Source organism: Falco punctatus (genome assembly GCF_963210335.1).
Source record: "Falco punctatus genome assembly, chromosome: 3".
Taxonomy (NCBI): domain Eukaryota; kingdom Metazoa; phylum Chordata; class Aves; order Falconiformes; family Falconidae; genus Falco; species Falco punctatus.
This window is the reverse complement of record NC_137582.1, coordinates 117,813,068-117,829,822: the sequence shown is the minus strand read 5'-3', so window position 1 is coordinate 117,829,822 and position 16,755 is coordinate 117,813,068. Positions and strand designations below refer to the sequence as shown.

Below are 16,755 nucleotides of genomic sequence, written 5' to 3'. Positions count from 1 at the left end.
ACACCCAGACCCCGCAGCGCTTGCGTGTGGTCCTTCCAGCTGATGAGAAGTACGAGCTCTGTACTCAAGTGCGATTAATTCTCCCACCTCCAGCCCAGGCGGGGTACGCTAGGCAGGAATGAGAGATGACCACAGGTATTACGCAAACCCTCCAACGGAGGGTCTCCAAGCGTATTTCAGAAAACAAGATAATAACCCCCCTCGCAGCAGACACCCACAATCCACCCTGAAGACGAGACACGTTATTTTCTGCAGGGTTCTGCATCTCAGCTCAGCTGCTGGTTTTGCTCCTTAGTGAGACACAACGGAACGGTGACAATACATGTCAGTGCTATTTTTTGATCACTTCATTTCTTTTGTGCAACCAAAGGTGCAGGATCCCAGCCTGCCCCTTGTCCCCCACCGTGTGTGGTGACAGCCCGGAGCCAGCGGGGAGCTCGGCACTCTCATGGATCGCTGACCCTGTGCTTTGACTGTCGGAAAAAGCTGATGGGTCCAGAATCCTTCTGGACAGGTTGCACATGGATCTAGATACCACTTTTGGCGTTGAGGCTTTCCAGCAACAGTTCCCACCCTGCCGCTGCCCTGTAGCGCTCAGCAATCCCCCAAACAAGTGATTTCCTTTCTAAAAAATAACAAACTATATCACGTGCCTTTAAAATCGGGGCTATGGAATTAAACAACAGAACCCCAGCAAAACAGAACCATCTGCCTGTTCCTTGCTCCTTCCCCAGAAAGAAGCCACTTCTGCCGTGCTGTCCCCAAAATGGGAAGTTTAGAAGAGGCAGAACGAGGGGTGCAGCACGGACCCCTGGAGAGGTTCAGCATCCTGCCTCCGACCGCATCCTGCCGTCTGGGAGGAGCTGCTTTGGATTACCGTACCATCCACCCATCAGACCTTGGCACTAGCAGAAAGGATCTCCAGATAGCTCAGCTGATTCACACGATGGTATTTTCCTAAGAAACCATTCGATGAATATTTTATTTTGCTGGGCCCTGAGGGAAGACGCTGGGATCTACCTACAGACTCCAGAACTTCAGGAAGAACTTGCAAATAATTGAGTGGCTCCTCCTTCTCCTTTGACTCAGCCGCGCTAATATATTTGCATTTACGATGGCTTTTTGCTAATTCCATTTAAGGACAGGGCCAGAGTGTGCTTCCAGGCCCTGACACCCCTTCAGCCTCCAGAGTTTCCAAGAGGGGCTGGCTCTTTTATTTGCAAAACTGCAAACGCCCGTGAAGAGGTTTGAGTCATCTGTTAGTCAGCTCCTTGCCGCACACGCCAGGTGCAGCGCAGCACGCGAGCCAGGAGGTCAGCAGCCTGCCGAAAACGAGATGTTCTGTAGGAAAGAGAATACACTGTCATAGCAGGAAGGGCTGAGACTCAAGGCACGAAGAGCCCTTGCAGAGGTTACTTCGTTTAAAGGCAGAGCGCATCAGCCATCAGCAACCTGCGCGGGGAGGCAAGGCTCGCTACCTCGGCTGGCAACGGGCTTGCACAGCCCCGAGGAAGGGGCTCAGCGTTGTGCCCCCACCTCCAGAAGCCCCAGTGGGAAGCCCTGATGGTGTTGGGCAGCTGATGGTGCGGCAGGACCCCACGGGATCCCTCCTCTTGCTGCTGCGCCAGAAACCCGTTGCAGCTGCCTCGCTGCGCTTACGGATGCTAGGAGACGGGAAAGGCTAAAACGGGGGAGCGGGAAAGATCCACAAGTTTTCAGGCTCAAAATGAGTACTTTTTACAAAAGCCTATGGGAAGGTGCTCCAGGTGGAAGAAGCGGCAGAGCAGAAAGGTCTTGCAACCGGGAACAAGTGGAAACCAGCCTTAGAGAGACAGCGTGGAGATAAGAGCCCAGCACAGGCTTCGTTACTGGCATTGATTTTACATGGAAAGTGTTTAGCTATGATTGCAGCAGGTGTCGGAACAAACCCCTTCAATTAGATCAAGGCCTTGAGAGACTTTACAGAGGGGATGATAAAATCAAGAGAGCCATTTCATGCCAGACCCGTTTGAATCTGGCTCTGCTGGGCCCCGAGCCCTCACAGATCTCGGCTCATCCAACCTGTGTTGTGTTTTATTCAAGGTCAATGTGCTCGTTCCTACTGCGTTTCTCCTTTGCCGCAGAATTTCCACCATTTAGAAAATAATCAGCTGTAGCAACACTTCTATTGCCTCAGCTTTCTTCCTTATTACTGCTTCTTCATTTTTTTAAGTCTTCAGGCATCTGACAAATAAAAATACTGCCTTTTTCCACAGATCTCTGTGTCCTACACCCACCAACAAGCTAAAATAACCATTTTTTTAAATATTAAAACAAAAGTTTAAGCAAATAGCATTTTTCTAGATGCCTGTTCACACTCCACAGTATGAAATTAATTCCAGAGAGAGTCTTGCTGAACTCCAAGGCCTGACAAACTTTTCATTCTGTAATCATTTTTCAGAGGAAGGCAAAACAAAATACATAAAACAGACAAATGGAAATATCACTAATCCCATCATGGCCGCAGAGGAAAGGGTAATAAAGAGAAATATGACAGAGTGGAATTTTTCGGCAATGACTCTGCTCAAGTTCTTTATCTCCTGAGCTTTCCAGATTACTTCCAGACCCTGGGGGAAGGCCAGGCAGCCCCCCCGACGGCAGGGGAAGATCCGGTTGGGCTTTTTTTTCCCCCCACCCATTACACTTTGCATTTCAGAAGCCGAGCAACGAAAGCATGGAGCAGTGGCAGGAGCTGTCAACACCACCAACACGTGCAGGTTTTTTTAATTGCAGGAAGGTTTTTGTTAATATAGGCGAAGGATGGTCAGCTTCAATGGGCAAGGAAAATTTGACGAGCATCAAAAGCCACCACGCTGAGTATCCGGGCTTGCTCGGCAGGGCAGGTCTGTGTGACACTGACCTGCCACCAAACTGCGCACCGTACTACTGGACGTAAACATATGCTTAACTGTAAGCAAAATGCTGAAACGCTTTGACAAATTGAGGTTCTGCAGAAAGAATATAATCTATCCTTTCCTAACACAGACTCATTAAACATTATCGATTCAACAACCATGAACCACCAATAAATCAGTCCTGCAATTATGCCGTGCCCATCTCTACAGTGAAGCGACCGGATTTCCTCGCTCAAGTCTGTGGCCAGCAGATGCACTAAGTTGCAAAACACCGACAGGCCCCAGCACCCCCCAGAAAACCAAACCCCAACCCCACAAGCTAGTTTTATGAGTCCCAACCCTGCCAGCAAACCTCCCATATCCATCAGTTAGAGCGAGGGGGGGAAAAAAAGGAAAAACGTTCTTCTCTATGCCCCCCACCCCGCCACCCAGGCATCACCTACAAGATCAACCAGACCTTTATCTGAGTGTTTGGTATCTTTCTTCGGGGAAGAACTCAAGGGATCCAGCAAAGAAAAGCCATTTTTAATTTTATTTATTTGTTTTAAGTCATGTTTATTTAAAAATATTTGTCTCAGTGGTTAAAAACCAACCGTTTCACCTGTTGCAAAGGAGAAAAAGTAGTAACACTTGCTCTGGAAAGTAGCTAAAAACCTCCCATGAGTCCAAATGATTTATTCTCTCTGTGGTCCCTCAGATTCCTCTTCTATTAAAAAATGGGTGAAGTTTAGCCCTCTGAAAATTAATTGCTGACAACTTTCTCCTATGATGTATATCTCCAGAGGTTTTGTTGGCAACTGATAGTTGCTGCTCCGCACATCTGTACTAAATACTGTCTGCTGGCCATAAATCCCGCCTGCTCCCTTGAGTCATGTATGCCTCTCGTCCCATATATATTCCGAATGGAAATGAAAGCCAGCTGGAGAGACGGGGGGAGAGGGGAATTAACCAGGCAGGCAGCCATCTCACAGCCAGCTACAGAAACCCAGCGCTCTGCCGTGCCTTCAGCTAACAAGCAAGGCTAAGCAGAGAGACAGCAAGAGCTTATTGATGATGTGGGATGACCGTCAGAAAGCCCAAACAATAAAATCACTTCAATTACTGCTTCATGCACGCAGGTTAAACCTCCCCCAGCTTTCACCACCACCGTTTCAGTTCTTCCCCTCTTCTCCCCTCCCCTTCATGCTAATAGGTAAAAGGAAAAGCTATTTTTGATGCAGAAGGGAAGGAAAAAATCAGCAATGCCATCACCAAGCAAAAGCTCTTAAATTCCAAGCTCAGAAAGCTCAAAACTCCTTTTGTTCTTTTGAACAAGACAGGAAAAGGAGTCATGCATGAAAAATGGAACAAGGAATCTGTATTTATATCCACAAAGCCAAGGCAAAGGCGCAGCTACTTGATAATGGCTTTCCTGCCACCAGCCATGGAGATCGCAAAGGGAAGGATAAAAGCAGGGCATGACCTAACCAGCTCAGCTCATGCAGAGTAAGCATCTTGCACCTCTCATCTGAGATGTGTTATTTGGCAAGCACAGTCCTTGTTGGCTTGATGGGAATCTCATGAGCTTGAAAGAAACCTAGGGTCTAAAGATCTTTGGCATCTGGGAGTGGGAACAGCATCCATCACACCTATAGATTTTTAGCTAGCCCACAACTATCTTTCCAATTTTCTTTCTTGTTAACAGTCGATACTTCTGCAAGTAAGGAGGAACCAGCAAGGTGCACATCAGAATGCCTGGCTATGCTTCAGATTGTCATTTTTGACACGGCTAGTCTGAGTTGTTAGTTTTGATCTTCTCGTCCCACCTCCGGGAGAGCTGGCAGCTTCACTGCAGTCACCCATTTCAGAAGGGAAGTGCTGCTCTCATTTCGCTGCCGAGCAGTCAGCACTAACTTGCACGTCCACCGTGTTATAATTCCTCCTCCATCACCCATCCTGCAGATGCAAACCAGGACTAAACAGTTTTCATCGCTGAGTTTATTTTAAGGATAATATTTTGCTCTCAAGTAGGATTCTTCTTCCAGAAAGCAGACGCAATGAGGACATGAAACAGCAGGGAAGAAGGGTTGCTTAGTGTATGAACAGGAATAATAATATTAAAATGAGTAATGGAAAATTTAAGCAGAATATTAGGGTAAATATCTACCATGGAGCATCACTGTGCTCTGCCAGTTTCTGATGCGGAAAAACCTCCTCGGCATGGCAAAAGCATCAGTCCTGTGCTGCTCTGGAGAGCGTCAAGTCCCACCCGAAGCCAGTGGGTTTGGTCAATCCAACAGCCATGACCAGTAGCTATGGATGACTTGCAGCCACTCCACCATCTCCCCAGCCCACGGGTCAACCCATGACGTCCCTGTTTTCAGGGCTGAGGGGACAGAGGGAGTCCAAGTCTCATTTTCCCGTTCCCTTTCCACGGACAATCAGTGGCCCTGGTTTGTAAGGTGAACAGCTCCTTGCTTTCTCACCCACAAACTCCACAATGTTTTTTCCAGTAACGGTTGCCCCGGGAATAGAAACCAGACACATTTGTGCAGAAAGAATGACAAGGATTAAGTTTTGTTTTATGTTTCCTTCCTCTCAGGTAATCTTTATGCCAGGAAGAGATGCAGATCCATAAGGAGCGGAATACGACTCCACAATAAAACAACAATAGGTAGGATCAAGCCGTTTTAGAAGCAATAGCAATTTTACAAAGAAAAAAAACAACTTAAGATATAAATAGTTATAGCAGGAGCACATACCAAGGAAGCATATGGTACAGTCTATTTTACTAATTAGTTTTCAGACCCAGTTGTGGAAATTAGAGGTGATAAACAGCACTTCTCTTTTAGGACCTAAAAATGTTTGAAAAACTATAAGAGAGTTGAGTAATTGCAGGAGAATATTCATAAAGAGATGTAACGTCACTAACTATTTCAGTACGGTATACTTTTTACTCCTTTAAGGAGTAAGAAGCAATAGCCTACATTCCTTCACATATGAACGATTATAATTCATCTCATCCTGATTTTAAAATAGCAATTTTAGCGGTTTGGTTTTTTTTTAATAAAATATTTATTGTCTTCTCTTGTCCCCACATGCTGCCCAGCGATGTTCTCTGACGTATGCTCTCACACTGGCCAGGCATGAGCTTGGGAGGTTCACAGCCATCCCATCCCCCCCCAGACAAGACACCCAATTCCCAATCATCCGTATCTGGAGGCACACAGCACATTTCATCCCGTCTCTGATCGCCTCACAAGTATTAATCAATCCCCAGCTCCCGTTTTGGTAGAGCAGATAAAACAAGACGTTAGTCTTCCCATTTGTATCTAGGATCACAGATGGGATGTGACCGAGCAGTAGAGCTCACAACCCAACCCGGTCTCCCGACCATCCATTACTCGGCGAGGGTAAGCGATAGGCGGTGTCAAAGCTCTCTCCCCCAAATTCATTGCTGTGCCTGGTAGCTTAACTCTGCAAAAAGGCAAGAGGGAACAGAATTGCTCAGAACGCTCCTTTTCCAGCCGGAATGCGCACAGCTCTTCGTGGGTTTAGTGCCCACCGACAGAACTTCCTGCAACCTGCCCAAAATTATCAAAACAGCATTTTCAGGGCAAAAGTCTGCAGCTGTGCATGGAGAGAATTCATTTCCTTTTATATTGGAATAGGCAGCATAAAAAGAACTGGTTTGGCATTAGCAAAGAAAGGCATTTAGAGTAACTCCGAAACAAAGAATGGGTTTCTTCCCTGGTGGATCACGAAACACTACAGGGAAAATAGGACTGCCACGAGGAACAAAGCTAAATCTAAAGACTCTTCATAAAAATGGCAGCTCCGTCCCCCCCCGCAGTGCTAGCATTAAGCCATCTCCAGCCCCTCTGGCTGCAAACCGCCCAGCAAAGCTCTGCAGCACATGTCACAGCAGCCTTGGCGCTTGGGGCACGAGAGGGGAATGGCCCTGGATCCCTTCAGGCAATTTGTTGCATTTCAAAGAGAAGAAACTGTACAAAAAATAAATAAATAAAAAATAATCAATGATTCTAACTTGAAAAATGGTCACAAGTCACGAATCCCACCTTGCACCACAGAAGCCGGGCTCAGACTCCCCTCCCTCTCCCCACTGACAGGGGTGCTGAGCTCCCTTGATCCAAACCTGTTTTGAAGAAACCCAGAGTAAACCCGGCTGGCTTCAGCACGCAGCACCCTGCTTTTGCCGTGCTTAAGACTAGGAAAACACAGACGGACCAGGACTGCCATCTCCTCTCTCTGGAGCCCTGGGCAGAGCATCCACACCAGGATGCCCACGGGGCAGCAGCACAGGGGATGCTCTTTGCCCAGCTGAGTCACTACACCAGAGACTTAAGAAACAGGCTGTCCCTCTGCTACCCAAAGCGGCTGCAGCTCTCAGCCCGTATTACTCTGCATTACCCTGTGCAGAGACACTCCTTCCCTGCAGCAATATTCCCTAGACCAAGAGGAACATCTGCCAAAATATTTCCACAGCCCTTCCAACAAGCATTCATGAGCCATTCTGGCACAAACGTGCACCTGGATTCGTTTCTGTGAAACCATTTCTTTTTAAACCCAGCAGGACTGAACAGCTGTATTTTATAGGGTTTAAGCTTTATTGGTAGTAGTGGATTTATTTAATTGCACCGTGGCAAGAGCACAGTTATGTTTCTCACCTCACGCTAAGAAAGGGCCGGAACTGTCCTGGTGTCACTGGGCATATGCCCCAGTCCATAGGCAGAGCCGGTGACCTTACACACGTGCTCTCCGTTATTAATTACCCACAGTAAGTAGGGGATTAACCCCAGCTGCTTCTCCCACTCTCTTCCCCGGGGTGCTCCTGCAGATTAAGGAGAAAGATACAGCTGGTTTATGGCCACCCAGCCAGGGTGCTGTGCCTGCACCAGCACCGAGGGACCCGGCAGGACCACAGCGGGTCACAGGGAGAGACGCCACCTCTCTAGTTAGAAGTTAAACATTGCAACTATGGAGCAAAAGTAATAAAATACCAGATGGAAGCGAGAGATTAAAGGGGCAATATTGCAGACAGCTGTTTCCAGCAAGCACAGCAGCAGGAGAAGTTACTCAGCACCTTTGGTCTGGGTCAGGAGGGACCTGTAATTTCACTGGAAGCCCAGTGCCCCCCCTGCCGCAGTCCTGCGATGAAGGTACCTAGGCAACACCCACGTGTTAGCAGAGCAGCCCAGCTTCACTCCTTCGGATGCTCCTGGGAAGCCCACCTGGCCCACCAAACACAGCACAGCCCTCTGAACTGCCGGGCCTCCAGCTGAGAGAGAGACGGCACGTGAAAGCAAAGCGTCTTACTGTGGCAGAAGTGCTGCAGCCCCAAGGACAGCACCGGCCAGGAGGCTCCAGCTGGGTGGCAGTGCCAGGGATTTGAGGTGGTGGTGGGCAGTCACCCCGTGGGCTTCAGTCTCAGCCCCTGCCCGTGTTCCCCTTACCTTCAGTCTTGCTGCAGACTCTGGTCCACCACACAGGCAGCTCTTCCAGCCTCACCGACCCCTCCGCTACCTGGTGGCAAGAGCCCAAACCAGCCTCTTGCCCCATCCGTGGAGAGGACAGCAGGTCTATTTACAGAATAACTGATTGCATCTGTCTTCATACCCCCCTTTCCTATTACATCATGTCTAGGGCTTGATTTCAATCACAGACCTATTTTCACACACAGCTCTGGCTATTTTTAGGGCTAAGTAAGTAAATGGCTCATAAATAGCTTCTTGATTCATAACAGTTGATATTGCTATTACATGCCCCACTTCTCTGAAACTTTTCTACTCCCCTGGTGTCGGTGTCACACCACAGTTTGCCCCGAAGTGGTTTATAACGAGGGAAGTCTAGTTCTAGTGAAAGGGATAAAGAAGAACCAGGTTTCTGCAAATTGCCTCAGCAAACAGTCTAACATGCACTTAGACATGCACATTAGGGGTACTGGGTGACAACTTAATTTCACACTGGTCATGATTAGACCCGGTAGGAAAATTGATTTCTCTCACTCCATTGCCCATATTCCAGTTCAGAGCAAACCACCAAAACTTTTCACAAGAGCAAAATTTTAGAGAGAAATTAAATTCAATTGACACAGCTTCCCCCCCCCCCCCTTCTTTCTTTTTCTTTAGCTAATCAAAAACATCCTCCTAATTATAAGAGTATGCAAATAGGAGAGTGAAAATACAACTGCTGCCTTCTCTTTATGCTTCCCACCTGGACAGCTTTACAGCACCGCTCAGCCCAGGAGAGGATGTTCTGCTCGATAAAGGGGTGTGGAATAATCTCCTGCAGGGTTATGAACTGAGAGCAGCATGAAACAGGGGTGGGGGAAGGAAGGAGCTGTGGGCAGCCCTCACAAATATTAATAAAAATCACAAACAAACGCTTCGTGCAAGGCAAGCAGCACGAGGGCTGGCTGGGAGCCAGCACGCTTAACGCTGGCTCGTGCTGCACGAGTTCCCACCTGGGAAACAGGGATAACCAGCCTGACCCCCAAAACAGGGTGAGATCTGCCTCCTGTAACCCCAAGACTTTCAGGGGACTTTAAAAAAGCTTTAAACACTAAAAAAGACAACAAGCAGCGGCCAGGCCGGGAAAAGAAACTTATTAATAATGGGGACAGAAAGAATCCTGCAGCATGATTTTGCTGCTACGCGCCACACATTTGTTTTGAGTTAATCTTATTTGCTTTCTGAGGGTTTCTTCAGGCATTCAATAAACGGAACATAAAAGCGGTGACAGGTTCATCAGGTGCCTTGTACCAGCAGGAAAATCCTGGTCTGTCAATAAAACGATCAAACGCTCCCACCGCAAGAATATTCTGTGCAAACTCCCCAGTGCAAGCCGCTTCCACCTTTCAGGGTGCTTTCCATCCCATCGCTAGCAGAGGGGGTCCCCTGGGTGCCCCCCCCCCCCCCAGGCTGGGTACACTTTGTGGGGGGCTGAGTCCTCCCCACCTGCGGGGGTCTGCTGGCGTGGGGTGCTGCAGCAGAGCAAAGCTCAGGACCCCTCAGCTGCCCCATGATTTTTCATAATTCACCAGATTAGACTGACATTGTGTCACAAGTCGCGCTTAATGTGGGACAGTGCACCACAGAGAAAAAAAAAATAAAAAAATGTCAAGGACACGAAGTTTCTAGCAACATTTTCGGGACTGCATGAAGTACACAGACAACTGCTATTATGTCTCACCTAAGCTCCCTGTCCCAGAAAAAGAAGTTATCGACAACTTCCCAGATGACAACTTTATTTGTGTGTTTATTATTAAATACAGAGAGCTCTCCCAGAGAGGTGGCAAGTGGCACTTTATTTGGCATCCTTCTTAAGCTGAGAAGGATTGCTCTATAGTTTGCAACTTACTGTAGATGTTTGCTTGTCAGTGAGGGCTACAGACCCATTTCAATTAGAAGTGGAGCGAGGCGCTGACAGCTGAAGCGAGCTGCTTTAAAAAGAAGTGCTGAGAAGAGCCTGGAATGGGGTTTAAGTTTCTAAAATAGTCCCATGTTTTATATCAAAGGGAAATAGGAACATCCTTCAATAGCATTTTACACAGTTACCAAAGGACAATGGACTAAAAGCCAGAAGGTTTAGAATAACTCCACTTTGTATTAACTCTCCTCCAGGATGTTTGTTTTATCAGCGAGACGCCTAAGGCTCCTCACACTCACGTCTTCAAGGAGCACAAATCCCCGTCCTCCCCTCCAACTTCCAGAACCACAGCGCAGGGAAAGGGGAGAAGAAAATTCTTTTGATTTAATACACTTAAAACCAAATTTAGCATTTGGAGGAACAGCTGCTCTTTTGAGTGGACAAGAAGGTAAAAATTGAGCCCTGGGCTTCCCTGCCCAGCATCCTAAGTGGAACGGGAGGAATGTCATCTAGTGCTCTCATTGCTGCACAATCCACTGACCACAAGCAAGGTCAGCACCCCAGCAGCAGATCCCGGGCTGTGGACCACAGCTGAGTTTGTGCCTGCCAGTTTGGTCACAGCTGCTTCTGCAAAAGCATCTTGCCACAGCTCTCCAAGTACAATCTAATTGAAACATAAAACCATACTTCCTTTTTTTTTTTTTTTTTTTTTTTTTAGCATATACAAATATTGTTTCTCCTACTGGAACATTTGAGCATTCAGTGGATCAATAATTCTTCTATCAGATAATTGAAACATGCCTCTTGATTTACACTAATGCACTTGTTAAGCAATAAGTAATCAGGCTGCGGGCAGGTCTGCATTGCTGAAGCACGGATTTGATTAATGATCTTGCAAGAAGGTGAGGGGCAGCTGGGTCCAGTTCAGCCCTGCTGGGCTCTGCTGGGATGGCTGTACCTACCTGACAGCTGCCCATGCATCAGGGCTCGTCGGGGCAACAAGGTAAAGTGGGTTTAAAGGGTTATTTATTTAAAAGGTTACTCTCTCAAACACTTCAGGCATCCCCCAGTGACCCAAGCACCCCAAAGGAGTGTCCTTCAGGCAGGGGTCCTGCTGAGCCCCCCTTGGTGGTGGCGGCTGCTGAGGAGCGACTCTGGGGACAGAGATGGGGCAGGTCCCGTGCCGGGCGTGTCAGTGGGCACCCGCAGCCTGTGAGCCCCTGCCCCAGCTGGGGGTCCTCGCCCAGAGCCACAGCGCGAAGGCAGCCCAGGCACAGCAGCAAGGACAGCCCGGGGGAGGCGTTTTACAGGCACGAACCGCGCGTGCTGCCAAGTCCCAGCGCTAAGCCAAACTATTTGGTTCATCAAAGAGAAATACTTTGGCATTGATTTGAGGTAAATTAGGCTGTGAATGCCAGGCTCCCTGAGTCTCCGTGCTACCGCACACATCTCCAGCGTTGCATCGGGGGTGTGTGGGGGTGTGTGTGCTCTGCAGCACAAATGCTGTTCCAGGTGTAGCAGCTTAGCTCTAGCTCAGTTCTTGTGCAAGGGAGGGATCTTGGTGCAGTTCTCATCGACCGATACGTCATTCCTGGCTCAAACTTTATTGAAAAGTTCAGCTCGATTGTACTTTCTTGAAACGTAAGCCCCAATCAATGCATGAGAAGTCAGCCAGCCTTCAGCCTAGTTTTGTTCCAGCACAAGCGGGATTAATTCCCATCGGATGGGAAGCAGCAGGATCTGTCTGGCACTCATTAGTGCATTACTCAGCTCCTCGAGGAGCAAACCTCATGTGCCGTTTTTGGTCAGAACTGCCTGACAAGTCATCCCAAGTTCCTCCGGGGAAGTCATAAAGGTAGGATTTTTGCTCACTAGAAGAGGTGGTTGGGAACCCGATGCTCCGAGGAGTGCCCGATTTGCCGCAACAGGAAACCAAACCTGCCAGATAAGTTCAGGAAAGGGAGCTGGCTGGCTGAGTCACTTGCAGCGTGAGCAAGAGACTTCAAAGGCTGTGCCTGGGAGGCTCTGGCAAGCACATCTACATAAACAAGGTTGCTAAGATCAGCTCTAAAGAGCCACTCGGGCTGTGCGGTTTCATACAAGCCTTCCCTTTCCCTTGTTTTACCCAGCAGCTCGCCTGTAATCAAATTGGATAATGGAGTAAATCCCTTCAATGATGCTTGTTAGGGCAGAGGACTGGTGACCTGCAGCGCGCAGCTCACCCCTATGCCTGCGAGCACTGCCTCTCCTCCAGCAGAACACACACAGCCTCGCCAACGCCGCCACGCAACCCCGTGTGGAGCACAGGCTGGCAGCGGGGGGAGAAAGGGAGGACAGGGACATCATTTTCCTGCCCTCTGACTAATGATGCGCTAACGCGCCGAAGCGTTCAGGTGAAGCTGCCGAGCGGTCATGGGAAGCGTAATTAATCCCTTGCTTATTAAAGCCTGTGGCATCTTAAAGAACTGCTGACAACATTCTGTAAGCAGCGCTGGCGAGTCGTGCCCCCAGCCCCTCATCACAGCTTACCCCATGGAGAAGGCAGCAAAGAGCCTGACCCGCGAGCCGTGTTTTTTTTTAATAAAAACAGCGCGGGTTTGAGAGAGGCGGCAGAGATGGCGAGTAACACCAGCCGAGGGGCCAGCCACCCCACCTGAGGGAGAGAACCGAAAAACGCATCCCTCAGATACCATTTGGGCCAGCTTAGTTTAAAGGCTTTTCAGTACTTCATACTCCCCTCCCCTCCTTTTCTTTCTAAGCGAGGAAAGGAAGGGGATTCACCTTTTTGCTTTCTGGTCAGCTCTGCCAGAAGCCCAGTGCTCCCTTCTCCCCCGTCCCCGCAGGGACCTCAGCCCGGTGCAGCAGCAGGTCGCAGACCCCCGGGGGTCGTTGTCAGAGCAGCACAGATCTCCTCCGCTCATCCACTTGTCTGGAAGCCCTTGAAGAAGCATCTGTGCGCTCACAACTCGGTATAAGAAGGTGGGAGAAAACACCCCAAGCAAAGCTGGATAAATAGAGCCGGGGGAGAGTCAGAGCAAGCCACATGGCAAGCCCCGCGTGCAGCCACCAGCATCGTGCAGGCAGCCTCCATACACCCACAGCACGAAAAGCCCACCCCAGCATCCACCTCACCTCCAGGCATTTCTCTCTCTTTTCTGTTTAACAAACTCAAAGTGCCTTTTTATTTTTTCTTAAACCCTGCTCAAGCCACATTAAGTCCTCTGTACCATTTCCAGAGCACATGGAACAGGAGCCTTACCCCCCGCCTGCCCAGCTCCACAGCTCTCCCTCAAAGACAGGGCTGCCCACCCATCCCAGGGTGCCCCAGCATCAGCCCCCCTGGGCACAGAGAGCCCCAGCTCTGCTGGGCATCCCTGGAAGAACCCAGATCTTCCCAGCACAGCAGGGACTGAGCAACTGCACCAGCTTAGAGAGTTTTCACCTGATGCTAAAGCTCAGCTGGACACATTTATTTCAGTCTAGGTCAACCGATTTAGAATATTCTTAAGCCTAATTGTGCAAAAAAAAATAATATCTAAAAAGAGAAAGTTTGCTTGTGCTTCAGTGACCTGCTACTGTGAGTAGACAGGGCCAGGGGATCCCCTTACGTTACTTGCTTCACATCAACTGCAAGTAAATGCATCGACATTTTCTCAAGAGTAGACCAGAAGTCAGGAAAACCCCCACAGCCACAGAAAAAGGTGGGAAGATCCTGGCTAGGGGCGCAGGCTTTATGGCTCAGCAAGGAATGAGGGAGGGTATCGTGACAATTAAAAATGGAGAGAGCTGGAAAGGCCACACTAGGGCACAGATCCCGGAGTTAACCACACATCTTTTAACGCAGAAATCTGCATGCATAAGTGAGCTACTCTGGGCAGTAGCGAAGCGACTGGTGACAGGAACCGTTCCACCAGGAATCACTGGGAGTGTGGCATGGCCAGCCACAGCCTTCCCGGGAGCATCCTTCGGTGCTCTGCCAGCGGGGAGAGGTGGCTGCTGGAGAGGGGAGGAGACAGCAAAGTCCCTCCCCCTTAATGAAGAACCATCAATATTAATTGATGCTAATCTCAGTCGAGACCTGCAAGTGGATCAGCTGAGCTGGAACATGCTGACTTGAAACGATCCCACACTGATGCACCCTCTCACAGGGTGGCCCCAAACCAGTGGTGACACTGTGGTGGCAAAGGCACCCACTGCACGTGCCACCTGGGCAGCCACCCACAGCCGGGACCGATCCGGCAGGCACAGGGGGATCAAACGAAGCAGATGGGCTGTACTGGGCTGGGAAGCAGCCCACGTGCCACCAGTTCCTGCCATGACTGTTGTTTTTTTAAAACCAGCTGCCCTCAGGCATGTCCTTGACTCATTAAAACGCCTCTCCAGTGAGCAAACACCAGGCAGTGATTAACACCCTCCAGCTGCAGCAGGGGCCGCACCTTGCCCTCCAGGACCCTCAGTGATTTTCCTTTGGGGTCTCTAAACATGGCCACTTCTCTTGGCATTCGTCCCTGGTGATGGCATGGGTGAGCTTCCTCCTGCCCGTCTTCCAGATGCTCCACACTGATCCGAAGGCTCCGAATGTCAGGGCCGGTCTCTGGCAGAGCTCGAGAGGAGGCAGATTGTGCTTCAGCTGCTCAAATCTTGCAGAAGGCTAAATGAACTCCAGTTACATCTCACCTTAATGGCTCCTGCAGAGCTTTGCAGGGATGCAGAACAGCTGGAAATGAAGAACGTGCTGCTACTGCCCTGCTTCCACATCTCTGTGCTGTAACAAGTCACAGAGAGAACAAAAGAAGCTGCAAAAGTGGTTCTGCGCCAGGCACAGGGCTCCAGTGCCGGCTCCACAATCCCTAAGCACCAGCCCACCTGGATGAGTTTACAAAAATACCCCCAGGCATCCAACTTGCAGATAGAACTTGGTGTCCCTTTTTTTCTGGATGTTCTGTGTCTGTCCCTTCCTCTTTACTTCGCTGACTAAGTTTCTGAAGCGATACTTACAGGAGTTACTCATAAAATGAACAAGGGGTTTCAGAGTATAACACAAAATTGCTTTTATCTACTGCACGCAATGATAAATCAGGCAGCTGCGCTGCTGACTCTCTGGGAAAATCCACCTCCAGAAAGTCTCCACTAAGTTTCCTAACGCATTCAGAGAAAGCTGCTGGGAGGGAGGGAGATGAGAGCGGGGTCAGGAAGAGCTGCCTGATTTCAAATATGTCCCAGAGCAACTGTTCTCAGCTTGTTGCTAATCTCTTGTGACCAATCGTTGAACCAAATCTTGTTTCCTGGACAGAGAAGCAAGAAATAGAGAAGGCAAAAAAGAAAAGGGCAACACTTCACCAATAAATAGGACATCAATTAAACAAAAGAGCATTCACCTGCACAAACAGCTCAGGGAAGAGCCATCGATTCTTCCACCTGACAGTCTGGACTTGGTTAGCACATGCCCGGTTTTACTGTGATCCCCTGGGAGATAAAAGTGTCTGAAATCCTCAGCAAGAAAAGGACAGGTTTCCTGATGTGGTCACAGTGTGTCGCCTTTTAATTTTATCTATTTATTTATTTATTTAGATAAAGAGAAAACAACTGTCACTGAGGCTTGAAAATGTATTTGATGAGAAAAATCTAAGGGACGACTGCAGCAGCTAGCAGACCAGATCCCAAGTCTCCGTTCCTGCCTCATCTTGTCTGGCTTTGAGAAGCTAGCACAGATCACCTGGAAATTTAGCAACTTCCAGGATTTCAAAGCACTTAGTGCTTGTGGGAGAACTATTACTCCTCCGATTTTTATTGAAAAAGAGAAATTGTGACTTTCTTAAAGGAGATGACTTGCCCAAGAACAAGTGGAGAGCCTGTCCCCTCCGCCCTCCCGCTGTCCGACAGCTAACGCCCCAGCATGCTGGTGCGATGCTCGGCAGCTCTTGCCAGCTTTGCCCGTCCGCATTGCCGAGATGGGTGCTGGGAGTGCCAAGCAGGAGCAGCTCCCTGCTCCAGAGCTCCCGCTCCTACCTGCTCCAGCTAAGCAAAAATTCATCCATCTTTGAGCGTAGGCTTTCGGAGCTTTCACAGGAGAGAGTGACACAGTTTAAATGAAGAGTAAGTGCCTGGCTGCAGACAGACCCTTGCTGAAACTGGCTGTAGCTGCTGATGGCGGGCTCTGATCCCAGCTGCTGCGCGACCTTCATTCTGGACCATAAACCACTCTGGGGCAAGCCTGTCTCTCTCTACGTGCCTACAGCAACACTCACAGCGCATGTCATCCCATTCCCAGCATGCGACGATACGAATAGCAAATTGACAGATAGGCGCATAATCAGTACGCACGGATTTAAATTGTATTCCTGGGCCAGTTCCAAAACACAGGTGGTGATTTCTGGATACTGGATACATTATCTGCAGAAAAGCAAAAATTACAGTGATCAGGAAGAAAGGAGTATTATCATCCTTCCATCATTCCCACTCCGAAAAAACTCAACAGGTCAGCTGCTTCTAA

At 49.1% G+C, this 16,755-nt stretch overlaps 1 protein-coding gene across 1 annotated transcript in view; it reads right to left on the bottom strand.

Annotated features, from left to right (window-relative positions):
- Positions 1 to 16,755, bottom strand: part of LOC308061137 (gap junction beta-5 protein-like) — a gene marked incomplete at its 3' end in the record, with an annotated part of 151,350 nt that overhangs the window by 66,724 nt on the left and 67,871 nt on the right. The window contains exon 2 of the mRNA XM_080380687.1: positions 8,348 to 16,655. The remainder of the gene's footprint in view (positions 1 to 8,347; positions 16,656 to 16,755) is intronic.